The sequence below is a fragment of the Haemaphysalis longicornis genome, unplaced genomic scaffold, assembly GCF_048455015.1.
Source record: "Haemaphysalis longicornis isolate Haplotype H1 unplaced genomic scaffold, Haemaphysalis longicornis Haplotype H1 scaffold_3, whole genome shotgun sequence".
In the NCBI taxonomy this organism is placed as follows: Eukaryota; Metazoa; Arthropoda; class Arachnida; order Ixodida; family Ixodidae; genus Haemaphysalis; species Haemaphysalis longicornis.
In genome coordinates this window covers 50,919,635-50,938,158 of record NW_027526335.1, presented here as the reverse complement: position 1 = coordinate 50,938,158, position 18,524 = coordinate 50,919,635, and positions in this window count along the sequence as shown.

Here is an 18,524-nt window from a genome sequence, read left to right as displayed (position 1 = left end):
CCCCTGAAGAAATTTTTGTCAAGTAGTGCTCCTGCTACTGCAACACATCATGCTTCCGCGCAAGAATGACGGCGTTGCCACGCTTGAAATATGGCCAAGTTGGAACTGTTTTGCACACACTCAAGCGTTTCCGCATGTGCGCAAACGAGCGTCATGCCAAGAAAAAGCTTCTCCATGTAAAGACAAAGTTGGTAAAGGTTCTGAACACTTGAATGAACGGGTATGCTCAAAAATTAATTATGTTAGTCAAGCAGGCAGATATATACCTGTATGGTTTAGTTGTGCACTTTGACTTCTGCATAGGTGAGAATCGGGTCCGGCTGACTGATACTGACTTGTGACTAAGCGCTGAATTCGAGGTGCTGACTGGTGATATACATACCGACTGGAACGGTCGGTACTGATTGTTACAGCCACTGCATCTTGGGCCAACAGTCACACTGTGAGAAAAGCGAAGCTGGTGAGGTTGGAGATTATTTAGCCCCTCCTGTCGGGGCGTGCCGCTCCTACACAGCACTTTTTTGGCACACTGGCCCCCATTGTCGCTGGCTGCCATCGGTAGGTCACTATCTATGAAGCCAGTCGTGGTTTTAGCCACGGCAAAGTAAAAAAAACAGCGGAGATGGATAGATCCTGTCTTTCATCCTCTTCAGCTGACTATACACATAATCCACATGGATTGTTTATGTATTGTTGTTGAAGTGCAATTGCAGTATGCTAGAATATAACTTTCAATGGGTACGTGTGCCTTTCATGGCCATTGCTATTGTTTTTGGTGCCTACAGTTTTGTACACCTCAATGTAAGCACACAAATGACGCAAATATATTCGTTAATTGCAGTTCACGAGGATGGCTTGGTGGGCTAGTTGGTATAGCATCATAAAGGGTTGACAGCGCGTAAACACGACGACTGTCTTCTCTTCCTTGTGTCGTCGTGTTTATGCACTGTCAACCCTTTATGTTAATTGCAGTTGTATGCCTTATAGCATAAAACCTGCATTACAAGTGTATGTCGGTGTATATATTTGTGTGGATTGTTATGAATAAAATTTATTTACTAGTGCGATTCCTTTTCTTGTGTTGCATCTTGTCATTATAGTTTGTATCTGCTTGTCCAAGTGTCAGTTCTACCCGCCGTGGTGGCTCAGTGGCTAAGGCGTTGCGCTGCTGAGCACAAAGTCGCGGGTTCGATTCCCGGCAGCGGCGGCCGCTTTTCTGATTGAGGCGAAAAGCAAAAACGCCCGTGTGTACGAGATTTCGGCGCACGTTAAAGATCCCCAGGTGGTCAAAATTAATCTGGAGCCCTCCACTACGGTGCACCTTATCGCCTGCATTGCATCGCCGTGTTAAACCCTAAAATCAATCAATCAACCAAGTGTCAATTCTACAAGTAACTTTGACGGCCAGGTCCTGCTTAACAGAATGAAATGAAACTATGGCAGCAAAGCAAGCTATAAATCCTACTTTATTTTTCACTAAGTGCAGACAAAATTTTTACTGAAGAGTTGTCAGTTCGTCTGTGTACACTAGCTGGCAGGAAAGGCCTCCACGGCACTATTACAAATTTAAAAGTTCCCAGTCATAACATGTATGGGATGACAATTTGACCAAAATGTTTAGAGGTGGCACAACTTTTCACTGACCGATAGCATTATCTACCTGTCTGCTCTTGCCTGAAATGGCAATATCTGGTGTACACCATGGTTTCCTCACTGTTGAAAGAAATACCCTAAATCCTGAAGGGCTGCGATAAAACACCAGGTTTTCAAGGGAGCACCAAATTTCTAAGTCAATACAAAATCTGAAAGTAAAGGTCCTCTATTAGTCTAATGTAGTTAAGTGATCTCAAGAGCTGAAATACGCATCCTTTTTGCAGGAGGGGGGGGAGGGGGCTTTGTTTTACGTGCCGAAGCTGCACATGCTCCTTGAAGGACACCACATTAGGAGCTATGGATCAAGTTGGACCACTTGGGGGGGCCTTGAAATCTGCAACGAAGTCTCTATACAGAGGTTTTCTTTTCCACCTCTACCAGAAAAATGGCTGCCACAGCTGGGATTGAACCAACGTCTTCGATGATGGCAGCAAAACACCCTAGATGCTGGGCAGTTACAGTGGGTTACCGCAAGACACGCCTGCTTAGGTCGGCTTTATTGCACGACACCTACGCCATGCAAGAAAGCCTAATGCATGCAAAACCTTGCCCAAAGCCAATTTGTTCACTCTGGTGTACATTAGATGAAGTGGAATGTTACCAGTACAGAGTTTATGAGCTGGGAAGAACCATCTACTCAAGAGAACGGCATGAGCAAGACATTGAGTTATTACTTGTTGGCAATGCCTGCAGTAACATCCTGGTCCTAGTAGGCATGCATAGCAAGGGCCTCTTTTGAATGACTGGAAGAACTGCATCCAGTCAAATATATACTGCTATTCACAGCATGTTGAAGAACCACATCCATGTTTGCCAAATTTTGTTCACTGCTCCGCTGTTTTTTCTTCACCTTTTTTTTGTACCATTTTCTAATCAGTGCACACACTCGTGTTAGGTCGTGATTGCCCAAGTTACCTTTGACCTCAGCTTTCAAAGCTGTTACACTAAACCAATGATATTCATATTCGAACATAATTTATTAATTTGCAGTTACTTTTTCTACTTGCACGTGATTTGCAGTACCGAATTTTATCATGGTACACTTCTAGCAAAAAAGGAATATCGCAGGAGTAGTGCATCTAATTCCTTTGGAAGACAATGTTTTTGTTTTCGCAATCTGATGTAGCATGCACAGTCGGCGGTTCATTTTCATTGTTTTCTGAGAACTACATATCCTCCATTATAAAGAAGAGTTTGGAAGTCATTTGACTACAGGAAGTGCAAGTAGGAGCGCTTGAGTGGAGGAAGCACAGCTTGGTCATCGTTCTGATTTGTTTTTTGTTCAGTACGACGACTGTGTGTGACACTGAGCTTCGATATCAGTTGAAAAAGTTGGCCTGTCCTACCGCCAGTGGAGCCTGTGGGGCCAATACACTGCACAAGCATGAGGAAATGAAGCCACACAGGCCAGAATCCGGATATATATATATTGTAAGAAAACTGCGCCTCTCACAAAGCCATGTTGATTCCTCGAGCTGGGGCTCCCCGCTTTTTCCGCCCCTCCAAGTTGGTGGCTGCCCTCTTTGCTGTCGTAGTAAATTGACCACTGGCCATGCTCAGCTCCCTTTTCCCAAGGCTTCAAACCTCTACAAGTACCAGAGTCCGCTTAAGATGAACTCCATGTGCCATGATTAAGATGAACAACACTTTCGTTCACTTGTAACATCCACAACGCAATACCGTCCGCTGAAGACGAATTTCTGGTAATAGAAATTTTCGCCGTCCCCTCGAGTTTGTCCTAATGTATATATATATAATGCTAACCGTCTCTCCGCACTATCGTCCGCTGCGCATCCTGTGCAGCTACAGCACTCACTAAGTGGGTCCAGATGGACCCTGCTCCTAGTGCCTCCAAAGTATAACAGTACCCTGTCCATGCCAATCCCTGTGAGAGCATGCGCTACTGTTCAGGGCACACACAGGTTTGAATGACAGGCTTCACTCAACAGCGGGCACAACACTACAAAGTGGGGAACCTAGTGCTCCCGCATAAAAATAGTGCAGGTGGAAACGTTATCTGTTGTGTAGTCCTCTAAACATCTTGGCTGTGACTCTTATAAGGCAAAAGCTGTGTCACCAACGCCTACTGCAGACCATTTTTGAAATAAAACTTTTTCCAAGATCATACCAAGGTCACACCGAAATGTGCACAACTTTAAAAAGGTCGCCTCCAGATGAAATCTTCCGACAGTGTTTTCGGTACCTTTAAAGTGTGCCATGCTTTGTACAACAACAACACAAGGAAAGATGCACAAAATTTGTGATAAGAAGCATGCTAAGCCCCTTGTTAGTTGTGCGATGAGACACCTTTGACTTGACATAAAGCTTTCATTGGCCAAATCAGTGATGTATCAGGGACCACTTGAAAATGTGCACCTTCGGTAGAAAATTACACTGGCCGTTTGAGTGCAACATTGTAATTGTGCACCCAAGTTGACAAAAAGAAAAATAGTGGAAGAAAGCACGGATGTAATGGCACATAATGTAACAAATGTTTTGTATCAAATGAAAGAACAATTTGTGAGTGAGCCCCCTCTTTATCAATCTACTCCAAGGAATGTGCTCTTGCCAAACACGTGTGACCTTTTTTATGCTTCTTATACCTGATCCTGTGACCTTTTTTTATGCTTCTTATACCTGATCGACATACCCTAAATAAATCGGTTGCAAGTAGCGCCCGTCCTGTCAGTTCAATGTCCTTGTGGTCTTCGCACCCAGAACTGATGCACGTACCAATGACCTCTTGAAGAGTGGTTGGAAGGTAAAAGTGGCTATGGTGCATCTGTTCCACTAGTAGAAACAGAAAATCCAGGGTGGTTGGGTATAAAACAGATTTTCACCCAAAGGCCAAATTGGGCATAAAACAGCACATCATCCTATCCTAACGCAGAATGCAAACACAAAACAGTGCGGCACTTTTCTGCTGTATATGTGGCAATTATTTGGAAGCAGTCTGTACCTGCCTTGCTGACATAAATATAAGCGAAGCAGGCATCCTAAGTGGGTAGCACAGGTCACAGCTGTAACTAGAGCTTCTATGTACAGTTAAAAAGCATTGCGCGTTTCGTTGTTCGCCCTTCGCACAAACTTAAGACTACATGCTCAATAAATTCTTCTGAACGGAACATACATATACCGACACACGTCAAAATATGCGACTACAGATCCCACAGGCTAGAATGCACTACTAACATACTGAAGCGGAGCTTGCACGCTCAAGTAGATTGTAAAACCATGTTGAAGCACACTAGGTTATCTAGAAGTTCTGAGTTATTAGTCACTACTGCTAGGCATATTCCATCACAACTATGAGATAAAAGTGACGGCCAGAAGCACGCCGGGCAATACACGAAGCAGCACAGGCACCGATGTCGAAAGCTTGCAGGAAGCGTGACGCTCGCCTTCCACTCTCAGATTACTTGGCACAAACGGGTGGTGGTGCTGCACCAAATGCACCACGGTGAGCCAACTTCACACAAGGATCGCACGGAGAACACTCAGCAGCAGTTTGAAGAAAGCAACCAGCAAGAAGGGCACATTGCAGGAGCTTCCAAATAAAGCTGGGCTACTGATTCACTGTAGCTCGGCAGACGCGTCCTGTAGGTGATGGGCAGCATAGCTGAGCGAAGCCACTAAAACCTGACCGCAACACGGTCGTCGTTCAGTGCGCGTTGCAACACTTCACACAAGGATCGCACGGAGAACACTCAGCAGCAGTTTGAAGAAAGCAACCAGCAAGAAGGGCACATTGCAGGAGCTTCCAAATAAAGCTGGGCTACTGATTCACTGTAGCTCGGCAGACGCGTCCTGTAGGTGATGGGCAGCACAGCTGAGCGAAGCGACTAAAACCTGACCGCAACACGGACGTTGTTCAGTGCGCGTTGCAAGTGTTGCCAGCGTAGCCGTGAGGGGCAGCGTTTAGCGTCGGTTGCGGTCAGGACGAAGCAGTGTTGCCAGCACGCGTTTGTGGAGTATGCTGGCAACAACGTCCGTGTTCCAGTCAGGTTTTAGTCGCTTCGGGATTTTGCCATACCGCCAGCAGCAGCAGCATCGGCGGCTTCTGCAAGAACGAACAAAAAAATTCTTTTATAAAACTTCTAGCAAATGAGTGGCTTCCTAATTTTTTATTAAAATGTAAAAAAATGTGCTTTTTGTATTCTACTACGCAATATAATAACAATTGCTGTTAACATGACGTCACTATGACGTATTTATGACGTCACGCGGGGCAAGAGCCGTTGCGAGGGGGCTAAATCTCGTGCCCCGCGCGGGGTTCCAGACGCTGCCTAAATAAAAACGCAGTTCTGTTTTGTCAAACGAACTTTGTTCGGTTGTAATTTCACGTTGACATGTTCCGGTTCAAGAGAGAGAGAGAAAAAACGTTTATTTGAGCTTTCTAAAGTGGGAGTGGTTCCCTAGTCCGGGAATCCATCAAGTGAGCAAAGAGCCTTCGCTCTGGATGCCAGAGCTGCTGGACGTCCAGACGGTCGCTGGTCACGAGGTTCTCCCACAGCTCAGGGGTGGGAAGAGGGGATCGGAGAGGTGGAAGTTTGGGATTGCACACACACTGTATTATAATATGAGCTAGAGTTCCGGGTTGTGAACAAAACTGGCATACAGCAGAGTATTGAGTTGGAGACATACGATGCAGGCGAACTGGGTGAGGAAAGGTATGGTTTGTAGTCTGCGGAGCAGCGATTCTTCTTCCTTGGATAGTGCAGGGTGAGGGGGAGGGAAGTGTTGTTTGTCGGACCAATGTAATGCCACAAAGAGAGAGGTAAGGATTATTTCGGTTATCACGGGTCCGAAGCCTGGAATGATGCGTTTTAGTATGTAGGATTACTGCGCGAGCCAGATTGCCGATTTGTTAGAGCCGGTTTTTCTTCTACTGTTATAACAAAAAAAATACCGAATATAACAAGCTAATATACTGCCCCGATACTACTTCCTTATAACTATATAGTTGAACTGTATTTTTCTTCATTTTCCCTTTGCCTCTTTTTTTTTATGGATTGACACGTTGTGCGAAAATAAAGAAAACCACGCTTTAAAGCAAACGGATGCGTTCGTGTACCGGCTGTATGTGCAGTAAGGGGAGAGCGCTGGTATTCAACACTTTTCTTCTTGCGGTAAAAACTTTCGTAGTACCTAGTTCATGAAGCGATTGGTGCAACAGTTGAAGTAATTGGTGCTACCTAGTTCGTGTAGCAAATGGTGCAACAGTTAGCCTCACTTTTAGAACGCACGAAGCGTACGTTGATTGCAATTTCGGTAATTTGCTCCGCTTCCTCCGAAACTTAATTTGCTCAACTCCGTTGTTTGTTCGCTTTTCAACGCGAAAGCGTTCCTTGGCTATGTTGGCGAAAGCGCCCACCCGGATGGCGTCCACCATAGCTGAAGCGAATGCGCGCGTTCAGCTAGAAATCGACGCAGGGGGGCTCCACCACAACGCCCAGGAAAGGCCAATCAGCGTGACTAAAGGTGCGAGTTTGGCGAAAGACGATAACACATAATACGGGCATGTAGAGAAAATCAAAAAGGACACACAAAGAATAAACATCTTTAACGAGGAGCAATGGGAGACGACGCTGCTCAGCTCCGAAGAACTATATACTACAGCAACTGCTGATCCAAGAAGCTGAAGAAGCCGCCAGAGGTCAAGGACTCCTGGCCGACAACTGAAAAGAAGGGCAGGGAAATCCACTCCTTCCCCGTCTGGCTTTCTGGAAAAATATAGTCCCCCCCCCCCCCCCCCTCTCTCTCTCTCTCTCTCTCTCTCTCTCTCTATCTCTCTCTCTCTCTCTCTCTCTCTCTCTCTCTCTCTCTCTCTCTCTCTCTCTCTCTCTCTCTCTCTCTCTCCCGAGCATGCGATGAGAGTAAAAAAAAATGAGGGAAGCTCGCACTCACGCGCAAAACGAATGGCGGAGCTCTTGTAGGTGACCATTGCCAGACGCATAGTTAAGTTTCGGTATCATTGTTTCTTTGCATAGTTGCGGTGCTAGTAATCGTCGGCATATGCTTCGCAGAGTTCATCGTCTTCTTCGCAGCGAGTGGTGGCTGCAAATTCATCCTCAGCACTGTAGACGTCCACCAGCTCTTCGTCATCGATTCGAGGCAGCTGTGGCGGGATCGGCAAGTCGTCTCGGGAAGGACTTGCCCCCTCATAGCCTAGTCTCCAATTATCCATAAAGGCTTCTAGAGAATGCGGCGGCCGCGGTACCTCTCCCAGGCAGAGTGTCTTTACATCTTTAGCGTTAGCGCTGGAGTTTTTCGTTCTTTTATTTATTTTTTTATTTTTTTGCTAAAGCCACTGCGCGCGCCGAGGACGCTCACGAGCACTCACGAGCGCTCGGCATTTTCTTTGTATTTTTTCCTCCAACGGCGAACTTACGGCCAGTAACAACAGCTCGGCTGTTATTGTTGTTGTTGTAGTCCTTTATTAGGCGAGGGAAGGCCATGCGGCCAAAATAGGGGTAGGGGAAGGAGGGGAAGGGAGGAGTAGCCCAGCTAAAAAGATGATGCGTCCATGAAGACGGCACAGGGGTTCCCTTCAGACCGCGGAGGTCAGGCTAAGGTGTAGATCTACCATTAGGAGATTTTCACGACCGGAGTAGGCCCGATTCTACACTAATCTTGAGAGACCACTCTCTACGCCGAACAGCCCAAGGGCTCTGATAAAATTCGGATCTTCAAATGGAGGATCATCTTCTGAGGCATCGGGAGGCATAGCATTGGTGAGGATAGGCCGGTACAGCAAAAACGCGGAGCAGCGCCAGATTAGGTGGTCAAGGGTGGCGAATACGGTCATTCGGCAGTGGGGACAGTAAGGAGGTGGAGACCCCGTTGGGTAAATCCATTTTCTTGTGATGTGGGGTGTGAGAGCTGCGTTGGCTCTAGCTTTGTTGACGAATACTTCCGCAGAGCGAGGCATCGGGGGAGCCAGAGCCAGGTAGCCAGGAGGGGTAACGGAAGAAAGACGGCACTTCCGTGCCTGGCGTGCGTGATCAAGTTGAAGGCGAGGGCAGAGGAAGGAGGGCGACGCGTTGTCAACCAGGGGAGGTGTACTATCAAGGCGCTCCCGTGCTGCATCATGTGCAGCCTGGTTGCCCCCATCCGGATCTGTGTGACCCGGAACCCATGCCAAACGGGTAGTGATCCCATTACGCGACAGAATGGCGGTCATATGTTGGATTCGGTGCACTGTTGGATGATCGGTGAAGGGTTTGCGCAGCTCTTGGAGGGCTTGGTGAGAGTCTGTGAGAATGCGGATGCGTGGAGGTGGCGGGTTTGCAATGGTGAAGGCCAAATGATCCAGTGCGCTAAGGATGCTCTGGAGTTCCGCTTCCAGGGGGGACGAGTTACAAGCATGACGTGTGAGGGAGCCGTCCAGGTCCGGTCGAGCTGGGCAGCGCCAGGCCAGACCCATATGGGAAGGGGAGAGGCTAGCATCCGTGAAAATATCGACCTCGTCCGGCAATTTCGCTGCGAGGACGCGCTGAAGGGCCCTTTCACGAGCGGTACGACGGGAGCGCGGAATTCCGGTTCGTTGGTGGGCAACTGTAACAGGCGGGCTTACCCAAGGGGGAGGGGGTGGCGAGGCCGATGGAAGTACTGGAGGTACACGTTCGTCCCACGCACAGAGTGCAGTCCCCTGTTGTGTTAGTGTCCGCCGAAACCGATGTTGTTGCACGGCTTCCGCAAGGAGCTCTTCCATTGGAGGGACAGGGGCAGCTCGTTCAAGAGCGTCAATGCGAGTATGCCTCGGAAGTCCGGTGATAGTACGAAGCATGGCCCGGTAAAGCACCGCTAAGTGCTTCTTGTGCGCCGAAGAGAGGTCATAAGCCGGGGCGCCATAAGTCAGACGACCGACGGCTACTGCCCTTGAGAGTGTGAGACACGCCGATTGGTTGGCGCCACCAAATTTGTTGGAAAGGCGAGAGATTAGGCGCAGCATCGGTTTCCAATTTTTGCGCAGCTGCGTTATCCATTGCCGAGCACTGTTGTGGCTAGCGAGGGGAACACCTAGTAGACGGATATGGCCACAGTGTGAGGCAATGGGTGTGTCGCCGATGTAGATATAGTATGATGCATGTTGGCGGGCGGTCGGTGCTTACCGTGGACTAGGAGAAATTCTGTCTTCTCTGGTGCCAGCTCAAGGCCGAGGGTTGGGAGAGTGGTTGAGAGGCTGTTTACCGCCGCCTGCAATTCTGTAGCCATGTCTTCAGTGCATTTGTAGTCGGCGGCTTCAACCCACACTGTTAGATCGTCAGCGTAGATAGCAAAACGAGCCGCAGTGTCCCGTTCCAGGTTGCGGGCGACGCGTGCCATAGCCAAATTAAAAAGAACGGGTCCAAGGACAGAACCCTGGGGAACACCCCTGTCTAGATAAAATGTTCTTGGGTTCCATCCTGGATGCGTGCTGTTGAGCCGAATTGGACGATTTTCAAGAAAATTTCGTATCCAGTTTTGGGCCCTTTGGCTGGGGAAGGCCATAGCGAGCTCTTCGAGGATCGCCGATTGGCTAACGTTGTCAAATGCTTTTCGCACGTCAAAAGTGAGGACGTAATCCGGATTGCCAGCCCGGGATGTGCGATTGAGAACACGTCGGAGCAGCCAAAGGCAGTCGTGCGTACTTAGGTGAGGACGGAATCCAGTTTGAGACGGGTGAAACCACGGACGCACGTATTCCAAATAATACTGAAGGCGGTTATTGATTAGGCGCTCAATAAGTTTGCAAATCGTGGGCGTGAGTGAAATTGGCCGAAGGTTAGTCAGGACAGAGGAGTCTTTGTTTGGCTTGGGTATCGGATGAACTAGCGTCAGTTTGAGGTCATTGGGAACGTCACCCGAGGCCCAGTAAGTATTAATTATATCAAGCAGTATTAAGTGCGCCGACTCATCCAAGTTACGCAGGTGCTGCCATGTCACACCATCATGACCAGGTGCAGAATGTGGTTTGCCCTGGTGAAGAGCCGCTTTAAACTCCCCCATGGTGAATGGGGCGTCCAGATCTCTATCCACGTCTGGAACCATTATGGTCGGCAGCGGGGGGTGGGGACTGAGAGAGGCGTGAGGGAAAAACGCCGTAATAAGGCGTCGCTCAACATCCTCTGGCGTGTCTCGGAGAGTGAGCGAAGCAAACAACGTGGGTTTTTGCTTGCACTTGCCCGACAAGCTCCGAAATGTGCTCCATAGTTTAGAAAGCCCGCGTTCTTTACAAAGCTTCTCACAAAGGCTATGCCAATGCTCGTTGGAAAGGGATCGTTGGTATTCCCTGATGATTTGATATTGGCGACGAATCCGGATCAGGTCTTGCTGACGTTTTCCATTGGTGAGGTAACGAGTGGTGAGAGATTGCACGCGCTTCCAGAGGTTAGTGAGATGTGCGTCCAGGGCAGATGTCGAAAAGTCACAGATGATTTTCTCTGTAGCCTGCAATTTCGCACACTGTATAGCCGCAGTGAATTGCGACAGGGTAGCATTTTCAGGGATATCAACGTTGCTTCGAAAGGCTGTCCAGTTGATGTGCGAAAGGCATTGACGAGCGCGGAAGCGCTTTCCTCGAAGAGTAAGGAGGATCGGGTAATGATCGCTTCCCCAAGTGGTGGTATAGGTGCTCCACTCACGAATCACCCCAGTAGTAGAAATGGTGAGGTCAGGTGAACTGTTATTTTGCTTGGGATGAAGACCCACCCTCGTGGGTAATGTAGGGTCATTGAGAAGCGAGAGGCCACAGTCGTCAATGGCCGCCTCAAGGCAGGAGCCTCGGCTGTCGGTAGAGGCATATCCCCACGTGGTACTTTTCGCATTAAAGTCGCCGCCGATGATAATGGGAGTGCGGGGCTACTGCGAAACGAGGTGGTGTAGCCAATTATAGTTGATGGATTTTTGCGAGCCGGTGACTGGAAGGTAGTACACGGATGCTGCAATTATTGGTTTCCCGTCAGGTAGGCGAGCCTGCACGATAACCACCTCGTGATCCTTCGAGCATTGACCTGGGACGGACAGCTTACAGCAACCTAGGTCCGATCGTACCAAAACAGCTGCTTGTTCTACCACTAGAGGCTGGGAGAGTGGTGTGGTCTTGCCACGGTGAGTTATTGATGGTTCTGAATAACTGGTGTATCCTCTAAGTTTGGGCATGGATCTGGTTTCTTGAAGGAGAATAAGAACTGGAAGAATTTGTGATACTCGACTGGACAGAATAGAAGCCGATTGATTGAAACTACGGCAGTTCCACTGTAAAACGCAAAGGGACCGCTTCATTGTCCAAGGGTAGCACAGAGGGTTATCTTTCTAGGCGGTTCATCGCCTTCATTTGGTGGACCGGGTAGGGTTTGGAGGTAATTCATCATGGCCGTAGTTTGTTCAGCATATTTTTCTGTGAAAGTGCGAAGCTTGTCCATGTCAGCCATTCGAGCGCGCCGTTCTTGCTGGATGTCAGCGCGAATAAATTTTAGAATCTCCATAATATCGTTCGTGTTGGTCGCTTTTTGCGAGGTGGGGGTACGCTTGACACTAGTACTGCGACTTTTTCGTTGCTTGGGCGTGGAGGGAAGGGGATTGCGGAGGGCCGACTTTGCAGGTGCAATAATGGAAGTAGAGGGGGAATCAGCCTTTTTTGGGGGCGTGATTGAGGTCGAGGAAGCTGCATGGGTGGGCGTGGTATGAGACCCCAGCTTGGATGCTGCAAGTTCAGCCTTGAGCTGCGCGTTTTCCTCACGAAGCTGGTGAAGTTCAGTTCGGAGGCTGGCAAGTTCGGACAATACTGTCTGCAGAATGGGGCCGCTTGTCTCAGGACGTGGAGGTGGAGGGTCAACTGTAGCTGCAGCAGGTGACGACACTGCGCCGACGGCATTGGTACTTGGGTTGCCATGAGTACGAACACGACCAGCCCAGGACACGCCGTCTTGCACTTTTGAATTGGTGCGAGGGGAGAAGGCAGAGCGGGCCGGACACGTGGGGTCCACTGCCAGATGCCCATCCTTTTTACATGCCACGCAATAAAGTGTGCGCTCGCAAGGTTCAGCTTCGGCATGTACGCGCCCACATTTACGACACACAGGTTGATGCGGGCAGTACTTCGCCATGTGCCCGATGTTGTGGCATGCGAAGCAAACCATTCGCTTGGGCTCATAAGGAGATACTTTAACTATAGCCATATAGTATTTGACGACGTTCGGAATCGTTGGAGAGGCAAAGGTTAGAACAGCTCGATTCGTTTTGCCTATCCGTTGCGCCGCCAAGACCTCAGCTTGCTCACAGCGAATCCAATTCAAAATTGTTTCGTTTGAATCTCCAGGTTCCACTGTGATGACTCCACGTGAAGTATTCGCACGGCTGGGGGAGTGTTTAACCTCGATAGGAAGAGTGACCACACGGTTGTCGTGCTGAAAGCAGAGACTTGTAGTTGCAAGGAGGCGGTTAGCGTGCTCCTGGTCATATAAGGTAACCTGTATGCAGTTTCCGGCGACGTCGTAGCGGTGCGTTGCGAGTTCGGCCATTTCGGGAGTAGGCGCAAGAGCGCCTAACAGATGTGCGAGGGCGTTTTTGGGTATAGCGCGCACACTGATTTTTGTGAGTGGTCTCATCAAGAAGAGTGCTCGGGGCCTACTTACCCGATCTAGGCGAGTGATTGCAGTCTTCCGATTGGGCTTGACTCGAGTCCAGATCTTCCAGGGGCCGTCGTTGTCCCGGTTGCTGCCGTCTTGATCCATAACTTGACCATCCGGGTCATCAGGGGACTGAGTTGCAGGGGTGGAGGCTGTAGCTTGTGAGAGCGTCATCGGCGGAGAAGCCAGGACCAGTTGAGCGGGGGCCAGCAGGGAACCACTGGGAGCATGAAGCGCCGACCTTGGAAGTTGTGGGAGCGTTGAAGAAGACGATGTTGCCGCCGACATTGTGCGCGAGCATGCAGGCAGGAGGAGGGAGCACGAGGTGTCCGAGCACGTGCGAGGGAGTGCCACCGCAGCCGGCCGCCTCACTGCCGGGCAAGAGGCTTAGCTGGCGGGCACAGTTCAAGTCGCCAGTAATGCGTCGCCGCGCGGTCAGATCTGCTGGAGACGAGCACGAACGGGAAGCTGGCCACTTCGCGAAGCTGTGGAGTGCACACTCAAGGCAATAACTACAAGAAGTCCGGCACTACCAGAGGTCGAAGACGGAGCCTATGGAACACATGTCTACCTTCTCCTCGGCTGTTAAAAGAGAATCTGCGCTGCAGGGGAACAGCGCACATCTTGCCTTGCGCTGTTGTCCCCGCGTAGTCATTTTTTTTTCTTTTTTTTTTACTCTAATCGCATGCTGGGCCTCGTCATTCGCCAAATTCGCACCTTTGGTCCCGCTGATTGGACTTCGTGGGCCGTTGTGATCAAGCCCACCTGCTGCGGTTTCTTAGAGTGTAGCGTCCGCAAAAGGCGCACGCAAAAGCCGTGACTGGAAAGCACGTGGCCTCGTCCATGAGCCGCGGCGCCAACGCGGGGCGTGCTCAATTCCCATTGGACGCGATGTGTTCCATAGCATATGTGTATCAACAATCAAAGGGACCCTGGGAAGTTCGAACTCCGGCTAATTCGAACAGATTTTCTATTCACTCAGAGTTCGAATTAAAGAGGTTCGACTGTATTTACATAATGCGTGCTTTTTTTTTTTTTTTTTCGCGCGCTGTACTATCTACGAGCCCGCACGTAATGTTTGCTAATGGCGGTCGCTCCTGTTGGAAGGGCGCATGTTTCCATTATCGACAGAAATTGTATTCGGAGCGCTTTCGATTTTTCTGCAACTTTATGCCAAGCCTAATCTTGTATTCGTTTTGATAAAACCCACCAATTTGGCCAGTACGTGTACTAGCCTGTTTGTCGAAACAGACCTGAAGCGGAAACTGATAATAAAGGGTATACGTCAAACAGACATCCTGCAAGTACATGGACATCCGCAGCAATTGATTTCTCGAGAGAAATCAGGCGAACCGCATAAGGTATCCGGGAGGCGGAGAATGAATTACTGTCACTTCCGATACCTGGAAGAAAAATTCCCCGCATTTCCCCGAGGAAAGAATGTGAAAGTGCGAATGCACGAGTTGAATTTGCGCGGTTCGGTAATGTTCGCGAAAGAGAGATAACACACACACACACACACACACACACACACACACACAACTACAAAGAAAGAAAGATGCATTTATTCACAGACACCTATTTGTGTTGTCGTTGTACTTGATTGCTAGAGCGGATCTCAGCTTTGAAATTTCGTGTCAGTACTCCTTTAAGCGGGTGCATTAGCCCTTCTCACGCCCGATTCTTGGCCAATCCCCCACGTGGGTATGTGCCATGTCAACGGCCAGGCAGCGCGCGCCCATCTCCCCCCGTTGCCAAGGAAGACGAGGAGATTCCTGGCCAATCACCCACGTGGGTATGTGCCATGTCAGCGGCCAGGCAGCGCGCGCCCACCTCCCCCCCGTTGTCAAGGAAGACGAGGAGCGCGCGCACCCGCAGCTGTTGCTATGCGGACGGCGGCGGACGCTTCAGGCTCGCTTAAGAAGTGCATTCGCACTTAGAAAACTGCAGCACGGTATCGATTTCACTGTCGCTAATTCACTAACTCCAATCCCGAATTAGTAATACGCCTCGCTATAGTAACTCGCTCGATAATGCATCGCTACAAATTCTGGGTTTTTTTACCCACCCGAAGCTGCAGATGAGCCACGAGGCGCAGCGGAGCTCGGAATGAATTTATACCAACCAAGGATCTTTGTGCGTCGAAATCTCGACACACGGGCGCTTTTGTTTTTCGCCTTCATCAGCAAAAACGGCAGCCGTGGGTGGGATCGAGCCCGCGTCCCTTGGCTCAGCTGCGCAACCCTTTAACCATTGAGCCACCGCGGTGGGTTGTCAATGCCGCCTGTAAGGCGAAGCTTTAGTGTCCTCACTGATGCCGTTGTAGGCCAATACGCGCTGCAGGAAAGCTAACTTTATCTGACGAAGACGATGAATGATTGTGGGTGAAGTAAAAAAAAAAAACGTTTCCCGTGCTCAATTGCTCAATTTCGACATGGTTGAAGCGAACGCCAAGCAGCAGCAGGAGGAGGAATCAACTTTTACTGAGTCCAAAACGAAATCGGTGGTGCACGCTGGCACCAGACGGGGTGGTTCCCTAGTTACGGGACCCATATGTTCCCAGCAGCTCCTGGCCCCTGTCTGTCAGGGCGTGCTGAGTCGGCAGGGCGGGGCTGGTCAACAAGGTCTCCCATCGCTCAAGGGGTTGGGGATTGGGGGTGTTGTGGGGAATGGAAGGAGGGGGGGTCTTGAGTTCTGTACACTCTGCCAAGATGTGCGGCAGGGTGCCCCTCTCTCTCTCTCTCTCTCTTGCAAAACGGACAGAGCGTTTCGTGTTCCGCAGGGTACATGCGGTTCATCCCGCCTGCGCTCGATGCAGGATCGTCTGTTGTTGCCTAGTCAGTTTGGGGTGCGGTTCCAGCAGTCTGCACCTCTCCTCTCGGTACATCCGGGTAATGTCCCGAAAGGGGGTGCGGTAGCTCTTCCGGCTCGTGCTCGGCCCGGATGGACATTTCTCGGGCATGGTAGTCGGCGATGGTGTGGTATATACTGATTCGCGCCGTACACCCCCAACCCAAACGTTAGGCCTACGGAGCGCACACCCGAGAGTTGATGTGGGTATTCTAGAAAAGAGGTGCGTACCTCCAGAGCAGCACGTATACTTGCCGTGTGGGATTGGCTAACCAAGGAAGCCATCATGAGAGAGCTTCGCGTTCAACCATTGTCGTCGTTAACGAAGGGGTGCAAGGTTGTTGTTTTTTTCTTCATCAGAGTGGCGCCAATCCAACGTAACATGCATCCGACCTAAAAGGCACGACGAGCAGCTAGCAGGGACACGAGCAATAATGTAAAGTATGATCACCTCGCCTTCAATCGCTAGGTAGTGAAGCCTCTCCATACCCCAACAAATTTGCCCACGCTGCCAGTGTGACCAACGCCATCGCAAAAAACAAAAAAAAAATAGCAGTGGCTTAGCTCAGCTATGCCAGGATACACGTAGCGTGAGCTAAGGTTCAGCTGGTTATTCTTAGCTTTCCTGGTTGTCTAGGATTAGCTTGATTATCATGCTTACTGCTGCTTCAATGACACACACACACGGTATACGCATTGTGTGCACATTTATCAAGCGGCTCCGGCGCAGTGTTACCAATCGCCCCAGAGCTAATCTGGTTCCACAGGTGCACCGGTGTTGCTGCGACACGCGTGCCATCGGTTCCACACCCGGCCACCCCTCGCATGATCATCAAGTGGACCGGGCCGCCACGTGCGGAACGGAGGTCGGCGAAGACGCTGAGCGCGTGGGGTGTGCGAGAGACGCCGGGCAGCGAGCAACGTTCTGTGCCCCGTGTGACGTCACTGCTCCCTCGCACATGCGCAGCACGGCTCTCCAGGAACCAAGAGAAACTGCTCAACCTCGGCCAGTGTAGCTCACGCTACAAAATTAACCGCAGTCGCAACCATTACAAAATCGATAAAAACAGCTGAAGAAGTTGCTATCGCCCTAGCCGCTACCACTCGCAAAGACTACACAGTTATACTGACAGACTCCCAATCTGCATGCCGCAATTTCCTGATCGGACGAATATCTCTACCAGCATTGGCTATGCTAAAACACATTAAAAGACTTCCTGAACTACAGATTGTCTGGTTACCTGGCCACGAAACCCTCAAAGGAAATGAGTCGGCACACGCCGCTGCCCGCGCCCATACACAGCAGGCCGTTTGCCAAGAGGGTGATAAACTACAACATGACGACATCCTCAAGTCTACGCCCCTGAGAAAATACGCCGATATACTCGCCCACTACCGGCGCGGGCGCCAGCAATACCCAGCACCCCACCCACACATATATCCAGAACCGAAGGTATAATATTCCGACGGCTACAAACGAACTCTTACCCCCCCCCCCCCCCCCCCCCCAATACCCTACTCCGTACAATGTACCCGAACCTTTACCCTATCCCCCCTGTAGCAAATACTGCCCCCCTTCTGGCATCTGGTATGGGGGTGTCAACAAACACCGTCCCTTACTTCTAATCCCCAACCTACATACGAGCAGTGAATGGCACGGCTGACCAGCTCCAACCTCTCCTCCCAGCGTAGCCTGGTGGAGAGGGCCCGGGTGGCCAGCGCAGGCCAGGGTGTCCCGGACTAGAGAAAACACCCCACCAGGCGGGTGCCCAAACATCAGCACCTACTGAGAGGCTAGCCTAAACAAAGTTTACTCCTCGCCCTCCTCCTCCTCCTATGTGAAACTGGGAAGGTGCACAGCTCGGCCACTGCTCCACACTATGGGGAGCCGGTCATGACATTGTGTGGCTCTTGCACGTGGACATTTTTAAAATTACGCTACGCATGGCCCCGGCCCTACCGCATTTTTACCTGCTCGGAATACACTGACGACGAGGCAACGTTCCACGACGGTGCACGACGTATTCATGCCAGGGCATATTCTCTGGGTTGGCGTGCGCACGACGGCACTCATTCGATTCCCGATCGCGGTTGTTTTTACGTGCCGTTCATTTGGCCGCACGCTGATTCCAGCTATATAAAATCAACGAAAACGTTTGGTTTCTTTGCGTTTTTATGTGAATGGCCGGATTACACGCGTGCAAGGATTGTCGAGAGTCTCCAAATAAGCTCAAGCTGCCGAGGTACATTGTTCAGTTGGGGAGAGGAAGCCTAGTTTGTTATGTCACAATGTGAAATTATTTTGGCCCTGGCGAAACGTGGCCGATGCAGTATACGTGCTTGCGTTGGTGCGCAAGTGCGTGTACTCTCTGTGTAATTGCAGAGTGCGTTGAAGGCAATTCAATTGTC